This window comes from Magnolia sinica, chromosome 7 (assembly GCF_029962835.1).
Source record: "Magnolia sinica isolate HGM2019 chromosome 7, MsV1, whole genome shotgun sequence".
NCBI classification, from domain to species: domain Eukaryota; kingdom Viridiplantae; phylum Streptophyta; class Magnoliopsida; order Magnoliales; family Magnoliaceae; genus Magnolia; species Magnolia sinica.
Genome location: NC_080579.1, coordinates 41,134,937 through 41,148,190, shown reverse-complemented (window position 1 = coordinate 41,148,190; position 13,254 = coordinate 41,134,937). Strand labels below are relative to the sequence as shown.

Genomic DNA, 13,254 nt, shown 5'->3' with positions numbered 1-13,254 from the left:
TCTAGAATACCATAGCAAGAAGATTCACAGCTGTTGAGAGCACTGCTCCAGTGATGGCGCAATGAATAACCTGCTCATGAGAGGTGTCCTCGGAAGTGAGCACCAATGCCACTCCTATCAACACCCCTACCACCACACTTTTTCTGCTGGAAATTCACTCCTTTAGGCATTGCATGTAACTTGAAATTGTTGTGATTTGTGGGCCACTATAAGAAGCCAACACCGGTGTAATAAACAAAGGGTGGTCTGCTAACAAGACATAGGCCTGTTCATTGGTTTTTGTACTCTGACCCAGCTGATGGATGGTCCTGCTTAACTTCTAAATGGGCCCCACCTAAAGATCATGCCTTCCACATGCATGCATGGGTTCACACATGTAACTAATCGAATCTTTAAGATAAAAAGCAAACAAATAAAAGCATGTGAAAGTTACCCAATCATGAGCTCCCCAAGCTTCTTGTAGGCCATATGTGATGCCGGAATACAAGCTAATAGCCAGTCCTGCACCCAATCCCTAGTTAGAAAACCACAAGAAATTCATAAAGAATCTAATAGCTTCCTGACCCAAGCACAATTGAAAACATGCCGAGTCAACTCAAATATGATAAAATACCTATATAAAATCTTGTACAAACCACTGAATCAGGGATACCAAACTCACCGAGTGTTGGCTGGGCGTGTAAAGAAGCTAGCACATGGAAAAGAATCACAAACAAGTAAAATCTACTTCCCATCCAAGGGGAATTTCATGACCCCTGGGCATACATGTAAAGGTGCGTGTGTAGTTAGCAAATGCTGGGCCAGACTAAACTACAAAAGATAAGATTTTAGTGGTCAATCCATGAACTGTTTTTTAGTTTAAAACTTAAGAAAAGGACAATAAAAATTAAGAGATGCATGAATTTTAGAACCTATTAATATCTCTTTCCAAGTAACAATACCTCCTTTGTTAAAGAACCTATTAATATCTCTTTTGAAGCAACAATTTCCCCTGTTTGTATATCCTTCAACTTAGATATGGTGCTGTAATTTTGGAAACAGAAGAAGAAAATATCATCTAGGAGACATCCATTCAACAACCATACATGAATAGCTACTATAAACTACAGTTTGTTTCAAAGGAAGCAAGTACTCAGAAGAAACTTAAAAACAATATCAAATGTGCATCTGGCATGAGGATTTGGTAGCATAACTCTAATTGTCAACTTTGCAAGAAGTATTTGAAGAAGTTCCAGAGGAGGCTTGTAAAGTGTCTTGTTATATTTGCTGCTTAAATGGAAATGACAGCTTAACTACCAACTAAAACTTTAATACAGAAATGACAAAAACAGCCATATGGTTGTTCTTAAGAGAAAATGGTTTCTCATCTGTTCTTTTAAAGAATTTATTATAATGTCAATTAACCCATCAACATCTCAAGGTAGGCAATTCAAATTGAGAGCAAGTAAACACGAGGACTGCTACTAATCGCATTGAAATAATTACTCCAATGTCAATTAACCCATCAATATGCCTCAACTCAATGAGATGGTTCACATTTCTGGGTCCAGAGACTATGAGTTTTATGACAAAGGATGGGGATTACACCTTCTTCATCAGGTGAAAAAGGTTGTTGTAGCAACCGAAGAAGACATGAAGTCCCATCTCGATGTGATTCCAATGCTTATCTACAAATGAGCCCACCTTTCCACCAATGAAAGACCGTGAATCATAAATATCAACCTGCACAACAGAAAACAAAATAACCTTGATCAGTTTCATAATTATATTAAGCATGGAAATGTGTGAGGAGAGATTTATCCAAAGGAAAGGCTATATGGAACTATTCCAACAGAGGTATAGAACCATTTCTACTCTGACACAATGAACAAGCAACTAATAAGGAACTTCTATGATGAATAAAATGATTATCCTACAGCCATGTTAACAATGCCAAATTCCATGACTGACATGTATAGAAGGCAGGTGGCATTGATAAAGTCACAGGTAAAGTTACAGGTACAAATCCAACAATGGTATTCAAAACTACAATCTACAAGCTCCGAAAATATGATTTGTGGAATTGGAAGTATACTTCATCAGTTTTAAAAATCTAATATTTCTATATCATAATGGCATCATGATGGATAATATAATGGCATTACACATGTAATCTCACATTTTCCAAGTAAAAGTTTTCTGTTAAGATTACAACTAAAAATTTATAGTAGATACAAATCTATGCAATGTGCACTGATTGAAAATTTGTAATTAAAAAAAAAAAAGGTTCCTTGTCACAAAAGACTCCATGGAGATTTGGAACTCAATATGTGTTAGCAGGGGTACTTTGCCCATTTAGAATAATCACGGAATATACTTGCAATCAAAATTTTTATTCTTTCTGACAGAAACCAATAATGATGACTCAAAACTCAAGGGAACAAGCATGATCCGTAGGCCTAAATACCTCAAACTATAGTAGCACACAAACATAAAGGATATGCATAAGATCGACCTAAGAAGAACCATTCTAGAGAAAATCTGAGCCAAACCTCATGACCTTGATCCAAAAGCTCCACTGTAGTAGGCATGCCAGCCAGCCCAGCTCCAATGATAGCAACTTTAAGCTTGGGCCCTCGATAATGCTCAGGTTCTGGTGGAAATAATCAAAATTGTTCGGCGGATGGTCAGATGTGTAACAACGGTGTTACTATGTTAGTAATCTATTATGCACGTGGCATGCAGATGATAATTCAAAACAATCAAAATTGTATTTTTTTCCCCAGAAAGGTTTGTATGGCAGGCGATGCAAACAACAGAGTTTCAAAATGCCAATGCCATATGTGAAATCCTCACACTCACAATCTTAAACATCCAGGTTTAATTTATAGAAATTGGTCTAATTACTGTATGTTTTAAAATAATAGATCTAACAATAGGAAATGTACAGTTCTGATTGGCCTCCCTACTGATTGATTGCCCTCCATGCCCCATTCTTTGCTAGAAGAAAATTTTCGTTTGCATTCACACACATGATTAACTTTGCCTCAAGCATAAGATACGAGATAGAAAATGGAAATTACAAAGGCATTAATCTCTCCATGGAACTTCATTTCTTCAAAAAAGAGCATCCAGCAAGTGTAAACATCATTTTTTTTTAAAAAAAGACTTATTGGTAAGATGGAAAAATTCCTCACCATCTTCTCACTTATTTCTATACTCTTGACCCTTTCTTTTGATTGTTATATAGCTTTCACATTACACTTGTTCACTTTCTTTTTCAATCCCCTACAATAGATAGGGTTATGGATTCAATGGTTATCCACTATGGAGGGTCCACCTGTCCGCATTCTACAACTGTACAACATACACAACTGCTGAAGTCAGATGCACCCTCACAAGCAAACATGTGTGTTGTATATACATGCACCCACACCAAATGTTAATACATAAACCATGAATCTTGTAATTTCCAAAATAGACTATAATGTTAATTATCCGTGCTTCAATTAATTAGTAAACAAATGCAGTCAGTCAATGATTCCAACAGCTGGTCCTAGTAGAGGCTAGTACCAATGATTTGTAATTATACAGTTTTTTTCCCCTTCCAACTCATTATTGAATAGTATCTTCCAACTAGTTACAGTTAACATCTAATGGATTCAATTTTTCCTGTCAACACCTTCCAAATAAAATCCTGTTTAGTTCTTCATCACTGAGGACAATTCTCACATATCTCACATGCTAGCATGTTTTCTTTTAGAGTTCATAATGATATGTTTACTAAAGATGATACTTAACACCAAGAAAATGTCAACGAAAGTGACACTTCCACCATCCAGCTAGCCAGTGCATTCATAGATGTACGGAACAAGAAAACATAACAGTCAAAGAGATTGAAATCAAAAGAAAGCAGTGCTACCTTCAGTATCAGTGACTTCTTCCTCACTTTCCTAATATAAAGATTAGAATAAAGAATCAGCTCCATATCAAATGGCCAATACTTTTTAACACTTCCATTCATTCAAGCAGAATTATGTAGTTCATATCAATGTTAAAGCAGCCAGAAAATCTAGGAAATAAAAAGATGGCTGCAATACACGTGGCCCATCTTGTTGAGTGGATAGGATGCCCTAAGATACTATTGCGTTGTGAAAAAAAAAACCTAAATGAAACTATTGCATTGGATTATGCAATTGTAATTAAAAACCCAAAAATCCAAAACAAACCCGAATCAATTCCCTATTATGGGGCTTTTTACCCATAAAATCCTGTGCAACAAGCGCAAGTGTCACCCATTTAGATGATAATGAACCGCTGTTTGTTTCGACAAGAAACGAATGTATTTCGTTTCGACAACACCATTGTTCTGATAGTTCTCATCAGGATTGAAAAATCTCTTCAATGGCACAATCCTAACCTTTTCAACTGTTGGCCTGAAAATAGCTGGTTAAGAAATACACCAAAAGTTGAGATTCAGTGGAAGGATCAAACATTCAATAGCTAGGATCTTCAAAATTGGGAGATCTTACTGCATGGTCCCTTCATGTGGGCCCATCAGATCAATGATTCGGAGCACTAAATCATGGTCACCACATGCACAAACTCTTTATGAAATAGTTGAGTTCTCAATTCCTTGCTAAAAGAGTGCTCAAACTCTAACAATAATAATAATAAAAATATATAAATTAATAATAAACAACGAAGATGATGATGACAAAAACTGCAACAACAATTACCTTTTGAACTAATCTGGAAAGAACACCAGGGAAAAGTATAACAAACTAACACCTAACCAGTTTGCAAGTATTGCCCTTGACAAATAGACTAGCACACAATCCGTGAGGTTCCTAAACAAAAAAATAGAACTACTAAAAGATGCAGTCAATTGCTAAAAGATGCAACATATGTTAAAAACATAATGAACTTTAGTTGATTGGTTGTGCGTATCATGAAGCCTTGGTCCTAGAAAAGCATACTTCATACAGAGAATTGGGTGCTGAGCATGGATTTAGATAAGCATCCTCAATCTAATCCTTGGTTTTGCTGACATGCCTGCAAACATTGGAACTACAAATAGCATTTGCATTGTGAAATTAGACTCACTACTAATTTCAAAGTAGGAGAACCATGTAGAAAGATATATGCAAGGAATACTTGGTGCAAGTTTCTGTACTAAAATTATAAGATTCTTTCTTCCGGGTGATTTTGTAGCAAATAACTATAAAATACCACAATGATTTTCTGAAAAAATGTAATAACAATTAAATGTCATTCATTGAACTGTGTAAAGTTATAACATCACATTGTATCTGCAATGCCCATATCCTATCTACATTGTGATGGTTTGAACCATGGTACTCCAAGCACTTGTTTGATAGTTATTTTAAAATTTCTAGTTCCATGCTCACCTTTTTCGACCTTCATCATTCAACTTTGATTGTGCATTCAAACGTGGCCATAGAGTAATAGGTACATTGATACTTCTGCTCACTCTCATTCGAACACCACTGAATGGTCAGTGCACTCACTCACATGCTGATGGACAGGGTGACTTTGTTGCATGTGTGTGAGATCTAGGCTTAGGTAAGATGCACAATAAGCATACCCTAGACCAAAATCAATCATCCATTCATAAGATAGGCCACATGTGTAAATACAATATTAGCCATTGATCACTATTTCTTACCATTCATCCAATGGGCCACACACATATATAGAACATGGGCCATTGGTTTTTCCCCCTCATAACATGGGCCATTGGTTTCAAGTCGAATCAATGAGTTTTAGAACTATGATCTCAATGAGGCAACCTTTCAGGATAAAGAATGAATGAAAAATGCTGATTTGACTTTTGAAAACAGCAAAGGTATAACATGAGTAAAATGTATTGCAGGTTCGAGGGGGAAGATGCAGAGCTAAAAGATGACTAGTTGGAAGGAAAAAGCAATTAACATGAGTAATATAATGTAGTGAAATCTAGAGGATGATGTGTGCACCCGAGGAGGCATTCCCAGCTCTAAGAAAAGAGGAGCCGTAATAAAGCCTCCACCTAAACCAAGCAGTCCATCCACTATCCTAGCTAATACACCGTAGTAGTAAAGAACCAACTGATGGACTTTCCAGTTTGTCCCTTCATCTCCCTTGGATGCAATTACTCTTCTACCTTTGTATAAGCTAACTGCCTCACGTAGAGACACCCAAACAACAACTAGGATCTGAGAGATATCAATTGACAGACATTTGATACTCCAACACATTAAAAACCAAGCTTCTCAAGAGCATTCATCTCTGATCAAAGTAATCTTAAAAACTCTTTGAGTTACTTGGTCAGAAAATATGCAGGTTGAGTTGAATGGGGCCCAAGTACGAAAAAATTATGGAAAACAGACTATAACATATTCTTATAAACTAACTGTAAAGAGATAACATTCCTATCTGTTGTCCTAAATGTAAACAGTGTAATTCTTTTAAATCAAATAACTATGGCACTTAAATTTTGTAACCACATCTCATTGAGTTCAAAATGTGTGTAAACCAAGGATTAGAGCAAGATCGTACCTGCAATAAGTTCAACACCCAGTATGCTATCGAACAGGTTGTCATATAATTCTGCATCAAACAGGTCAAGCTACTGATGGGTTTGCTCATGTGCTAACAAACGCAATACAGGAAAATCTACCACACTTGAATATGAAAATGAGGCATAGTAGAGCTCTCACCTTGGCAATCTATAGTGCAAGGAATGCAATCCAGATAGAGACAAGAAGGATGAGGTCCTTCCAATAAACATTCTCAAGAATTGGGACTTGGGATGGTTACAAGAAATTACTCCAACAGCTTAGATAGATGGGAATACAACTAACAACATAAACTCACCTTTACATCTCCAGATGCCCTAGTCTCTTTTTTAGTACCATTTCTTGGACCACTAGGGAGAGGCTTGTACTCCACCTCTTCATTGCCCATGCCTGTTTCAAAAGGGAAAAGGAATTGTAAGTCTAATATATATATATATATATATATAAGAGTTTAAAAAAAATCCTATTTTTCACAGAAAAATTCCAAACTCTGCTTACAGCTGGAAATACAGAGTTCTGAAGACCTCTTTTTGCCTGAATCTCCTATAGTTCGGCTGGAAAAAACAAAGATTTTTAGCTACAGAACTTCAAAATAGAGAAATTCAGGAAAGTAATCTGATCTCTTCTGTTTGAGTTTCTAAAAAATCTCCTCGAACCCCTTTCTCTTCCTCTAAGCTTTACACCTATATCCTCTGATCTCGATTCCTACAACTCAACCATTCATTCCAGTTCTCGAGTGCTTTCTCTGTCAATTCCACAAATGCAAGCAGAAAAAAGATGAAGATTACGAGATCCAATAGGTTGAACAACTTAATGGCAAAAACATCCGGGCTAAGTGAGATTTTCTGATGGAAATGGAGCTTCCGGCAGACTTTCCCTCGAGACTCTTTGTCAACTCCGACCGTAGATCTTCCAATCCAAAGTCCAACAAGATTGATAACCTTTTCCCATTTTCAATTGTAGGAATTCAATCCCCACTATTTGCAGTGGTCTAGTTATCTTGAGCTTTTAATCTACCTCTTTTTAGATTAATGCCCTAAAATGATCTGAAAAAGTTAAATGTACGGCTGAAGAAGGAAAAGAAAACTAAGAAACCGAAATCACAGACTAAAGGAATGCACATCAAAATCATCAATTACTGCAACTAAGAGCGTATGCTGTAAGTGCCATAGTTTATAGCCCTTTGTATTGGCAAATTTGTGGTGTGAAAGACACTGTTATGAAGCTTGCATCTGTGAAGAACAATGCTCTACTGAAGATCAACTTAGTTTAACAAGAACTGTTCACAAGTCAAGAATCTCAAGAAGCTTTCAAGTTCAAACTCAAGAATCTCAAGAAGCTTTCAAGTTTGAGCTCCATCAAGACTTCAAGCTCCATTACTTTCAAAGGTCACTCATCTCTAAAAGTTTTAATGTCCTTACTTCACTATTGAGGTATGACTGACCTTTGGTTGACCTTTAGAGTAGGCCATTTTGGATACATAATTCATATGTTTTATATAAGTGAGTTTGGTCTGTTCTAAGACTAGTCCTGGACTTTTTTTCGACTAGTCCTTACACTGCTTCGACCTGTCTAAACATTTCCTAGATCAGTCGTAAGTTTGTTACAAAAATTGAAAATTTTCTGTTAGGCTTCGACTAGTCCTGGGGACTGTTCGACCAGTCGTAGGAACAGTGTCGACTGCATCTTCGACCATTTATAGACCTACGACTCAAAGAACAATGTTGAAATTCATCCACTTACGACCAGTCGAAGGGATCCTACGACCAGTCGAAGGAGACCTACGACCAGCAGAAGGAGACCTACAACCAGCCGAAGGAGACCTACGACCAGTCGTGAAACTGCCAAATCTTATCGCGCCCGAATTTTCAAATATCTGTTGGTTCTACGACTAGTTGTAGAGGTCCTTAGACCAGTCGAAGACGTGTTTTGCTCACCTATAAATAGAGCACGAATCTCAGAATAATAATGGCAATTCAAGTTAATTTAATTCGATCTTCTGAGAGATAAGTCGGTGCTCCATTTATGCTAAGTGTGCATATTTAATATTTTGTTTTTTTATCTTTGTTAATTGATTTTGTTTCTTGTATTCCAATCTAATCTGAAAAGAGGAATTGTTGTTTTCCTTTTTCTGGAATCAAAATCAATTAGAGCTAGCCCTTGTTTTAATTTAAATTCTATTAGAAGCTAGAACCATTATAAAGTGAGTATTGGACATTGAACTTTGACATTCAAATCTCTACTCCGACTTGGTTCTTCTAGGTTGCTATAACAAAGGAGAAAATCAGGTATTTTACAATTTGTATAATTTACATTGTTTGGTTTTATTTGAGGTTAAGCCAGAAAAATCTCAAAGTTGTTGGTTATCTGAGGAGAGCCAGAAAACTCAGAAGTGAGGGTTTTTGAATTGTGTAAGCCCTTTGAAAAAGACACAATTATGAAGGTTTTGGGTGAACCTATGAAAACCTATTTGATAGTGAACGCTAATATCCCCTGTGTGAGGATATTAGGAGTGGAGTAGCATTCTGTGTGGCTGTTATTTAAAAGTTGGTGAACACACAGGCGAACCACTATAATTCTATGTTGTGGATGTATGATTTATATTTCCTATCTTTTATCATTCAGAATTGTGGAATGTATGTGTGAATGTGAATGTTGTAATCATTTCATTTCAAGCACAGTGGGGAATGTTGTAATAATTTAGATTTACATTTCAGCATTATATTTTTGCTATCTCTTTATTACGTTGAGCTTCAGTTTCTCTATTTGTTACAGAAATAAGGTTGTCCTACCATAAACTTTGGTTTTTGGTATAAGGTTGTCCTTAGAACAATTTTTGTTTCTATTTCTCTATTTTAGGTTACTTTCCATTCCAATTCTGTGATTGGTGTATAGTGCTATCTATGCTTTGTTTCATATTTAGCAGTATTTAAATTTAATTTGGCGTAGTCCTATTCACCCCCCCTCTAGGACATATAGCTGACCATTTCAAGTGGTATCAGAGCCTAATAGCTCGCTCTTATTGCTTTTATTTGGATTTAATTCCTGAGCTAACGATCTAAGCTCTATATAAGATGTCAAATTTTGATAGCCTATCAGTCATTGGGCCTCCACCCTTTGATGGCTCCAACTATGCCTATTGGAAAGCCAGGATGAGGATCTTCCTCAAATCCATGGATGAAAGTGTGTGGCTATCCACAGTGAATGAATGGACCCCTCCTACCACTGAAGTAACCGGGATTGATGGTTCAAAATCTATGAAAATTACACTGTATTTCTCTTGGACCACACTTCAGAAAACTGAGAGTAGTGCAAATGCTAAAGCACTAGATGCAATTACTTGTGCACTATCACCGGATGAATTCAAAAGAATTATATCCTGTGATTCTGCAAAACATGCTTGGGATATATTGGAAATGACACACGAGGGTAATTCAATTGTCAAGAAATCTAAGGTACAAATCCTCACAACCAAATTTGAGGAAATACGTATGGAAGAAAATGAAATGTTCATGGACTTCTATACTAGATTAAGTGATATTGTAAACTCTATGTGGGCTCTAGGCGATAAAATTCCTAAAAGCAAGATATGTGCTAAAATACTACACTCACTTCCTGAACGGTTCAATTCTAAAGTAATCGTAATCCAGGAACTTCGTGATACGGACAATATGAAGGTTGAGGAATTAGTTGGCTCATTACAGACTTATGAGTTAACCTTTAAAGCTCCTAAAAGTAAATCCATTGCTCTCAAATCTTCTAAAGGTATTTCTCAACAAAACTCAGATTTAGAAAATTTTGAAGATGATATGGCTCTTTTAGCGAAGAAATTTTATAAGATTTTTAAAAGCAAGAAAATGGTAGATTTTCAAAAATCAAATGATAAGAAAAGATCTAAACCTAGATCTAAAAGTTGAAAGTCTTTGAAAGATAGTCAATGTTACAACTGCCAAGAGTATGAGCACTTAGCAAATAAATGTCCTAAAAAGGACAAAACAAAAAGAAAGGGTATGTTGGCTACTTAGGATAAATCATCTAATTCTGAAACTTCTTCTGAATCAGAAGATTCTGAAACCGAGTCGGGTAGTGAAGTTAAAGCCCTTATGACTCTAGCCAAATTCATTTTTTCAGATCATGATGATTCAACTAGCGAAGAAAATCTGAATAGTGATTATGAAAATGAAGATGATCTTCAAGATGCTTACAATGCCCGATACAAGGAAAGTTGTAAAATTTCTGTCAAACTTAAACTTCAAAAAGAAAAGTTTTTTAAACTCAAAGAATGTTTTGAATCACTTGTTTTAGAAAAATCTCAAATTTTAGATTGTTTTAAAAAATCAAAATGCGATTTAGAAGTCAAAACCTCACTGATTGAAAATCTGAAATTTGAAAATGAGATACTTAAAAATGAAGTATCTTCTCTTCTGAGTTTAAAGGATACATAGAGGTATGCTCAAGGAGATCCAAAGTTAGAAAAGTTATTATCCGGATCAAGAAAAAGTGGCGATCGATCCAGATTGGGCTATGATAAGAATATACCTCCTAAACAAAAGTATACTCCTCCTAAGTTTGTGAAAGGAGAGTCCTTAAACTCAAAAGGAAAAAGTACTTATCAAGGTTTTTCTAAAAATATAAAAACTTTTCAAAAACCTAAAAGCAGCCATGTCAACTTTAAAAATCAGAACCGAAACCCTCTTGCTGAAAAGATAGTAGATTTACTCAAGGAGCTCTTAAAATCTAACTCAGTAGATCATTCTTACAACATCAGTCAGAAGAAGACCAACTATACTCCTAAACCCAAAACAGTTCTGAAATGGGTTCCTAAAGTTGCTTGCTTGGTTGCTCATACCACTTTCAAAGCTACAAGTCATTTAAAGTGGTACCTAGACAGTGGATGCTCAAGTCATATGACTGGTGATAAAGGTTTATTCATCGATCTCAAAGACATGACTGATGGTTCAGTCACATTTGGTGATGGCAGCAACTTCAAGATTATGGGCCAAGGTATTGTTCAACTCTATAACCTTCATTTGTTTAAAAATGTTTTATATGTTGAAGGTCTAAAATATAACTTGCTTAGCATATCTCAAATGTGTGACAATAACCATAGTGTACGATTTTCTAATCAATGCTGTGAGAATCTAAACAACAAGGGTTCAGTAATACTGACTGGACGTAGAACGTTTGAAAACTGCTATATTGTTAGCGAATCCAGCTCATCTAATCAATCATGTTACATGGTCCAAACAGATGGGACTGATTTGTGGCACAAACGTCTTGGACATGTACATTATCGAAATTTACATAGATTGAGCAAATGGGAACTTATAAGAGGTCTGCCCAAAACTACAAAAATTAGATAAAATATGTGGTGAATGCCAGATTGGCAAACAAACAAGGAACTCACACAAAAAGGTGAATTCCAATACCACATCAAGACCACTCGAGCTTCTCCATATGGATCTAGTAGGACCTACCAGGACGGAAAGTCGAGGTGGCAAAAGATATATTTTGGTAATAGTAGATGATTTTACTAGATATACATGGGTTGTCTTCTTAAGGGACAAATCAGAAACCCTTGAAGAAGTAAAAAAGGTTCTCAAAAGGATTCAAACTGAAAAGGTTCTCAAGTCAGTAAGATTCATAGTGATCATGAATTTGAATTTGAGAATACCGGTTTTGAGAAGTTCTGTAGCAACCAGGGAATATTACATGAATTTTTAGTGCCCAAAACTCCACAACAAAATGTTATAGTTGAAAGGAAAAATAGAGTGCTTCAAGAAATGGCTAATGTCATATTGAATAGTATGAAGCCCTCTAGGAATCTTTGGGCTGAAGCAGTCAATACAGCTTGCTATATTATTAACCGGGTTTACACTAATAAAGGTAATAATAAAACAACTTGCGAAATGTAGTTTGATAAAAAGCCTACTGTCAAATAGTTTCGAGTTTTTGGCAGCAAGTGCTATATTTTACAAGATCGTGAACATCTGGAAAAGTTTGATACGAAGAGTGATGAAGGGATCTTTTTAGGATACTCTTTAAACAGTCGAGCTTATAGGGTTCTGAACAAAAGGACCGGTGTGATTCAAGAATCCATCCATGTGGTTATTGATGATCACTTAAGCACACCTATCTCAAGTTCAGATAATGATGAAGTATTAGTAATTGATAAATTTGATATTTCATCTAATTAGACTGATTTTGAACTGAGGACTGTTAAAGATCATCCAACCACACAGATTCTTGGAAACCCTCTCACTAGTGTTCGTACTTGTAGACAACTTGAGGATATATGCAATTACATATGTTTTACATCCCAGATAGAACCATCTAACGTAAAAGAAGCTCTTGCTGATGAAAACTGGATTGTTGTAATGCATGAAGAACTTAACCAATTTGTGAGAAATGATGTTTGGTATCCCGTACCTAGACCTAAAGATAAACACATCATTAGAACCAAATGGATTTTCAAAAATAAGTCTGACGAACTTGGCAACATAATTAGAAACAAGGCTAGACTAGTAGTACAAGGTTACACTCAAATTGAAGGTATTGACTATGTTGAAACCTTGCACCAGTAGCACGTCTTGAATCAATCAGACTCTTTATATCCATTGCGTGTTTTAGAAAGTTTAAGATTTACCAAATGGATGTGAAAAGTGCATTTTTAAATGGCGATCTGCATGAGAAA

General features: G+C 35.9%; 1 long non-coding RNA gene across 1 annotated transcript; it reads right to left on the bottom strand.

Moving 5' to 3' along the window:
- Positions 1–4,690: 4,690 nt before the first annotated feature.
- LOC131251302 (uncharacterized) lies at positions 4,691–7,538 on the bottom strand. Its single transcript, XR_009173727.1, has 4 exons — positions 7,059–7,538; positions 6,702–6,950; positions 6,541–6,591; positions 4,691–6,112 (listed from the first exon to the last, which is right to left on the bottom strand). It is a non-coding gene; the product is annotated as an uncharacterized LOC131251302 (long non-coding RNA).
- Between the last annotated feature and the right edge of the window lie 5,716 nt (positions 7,539–13,254).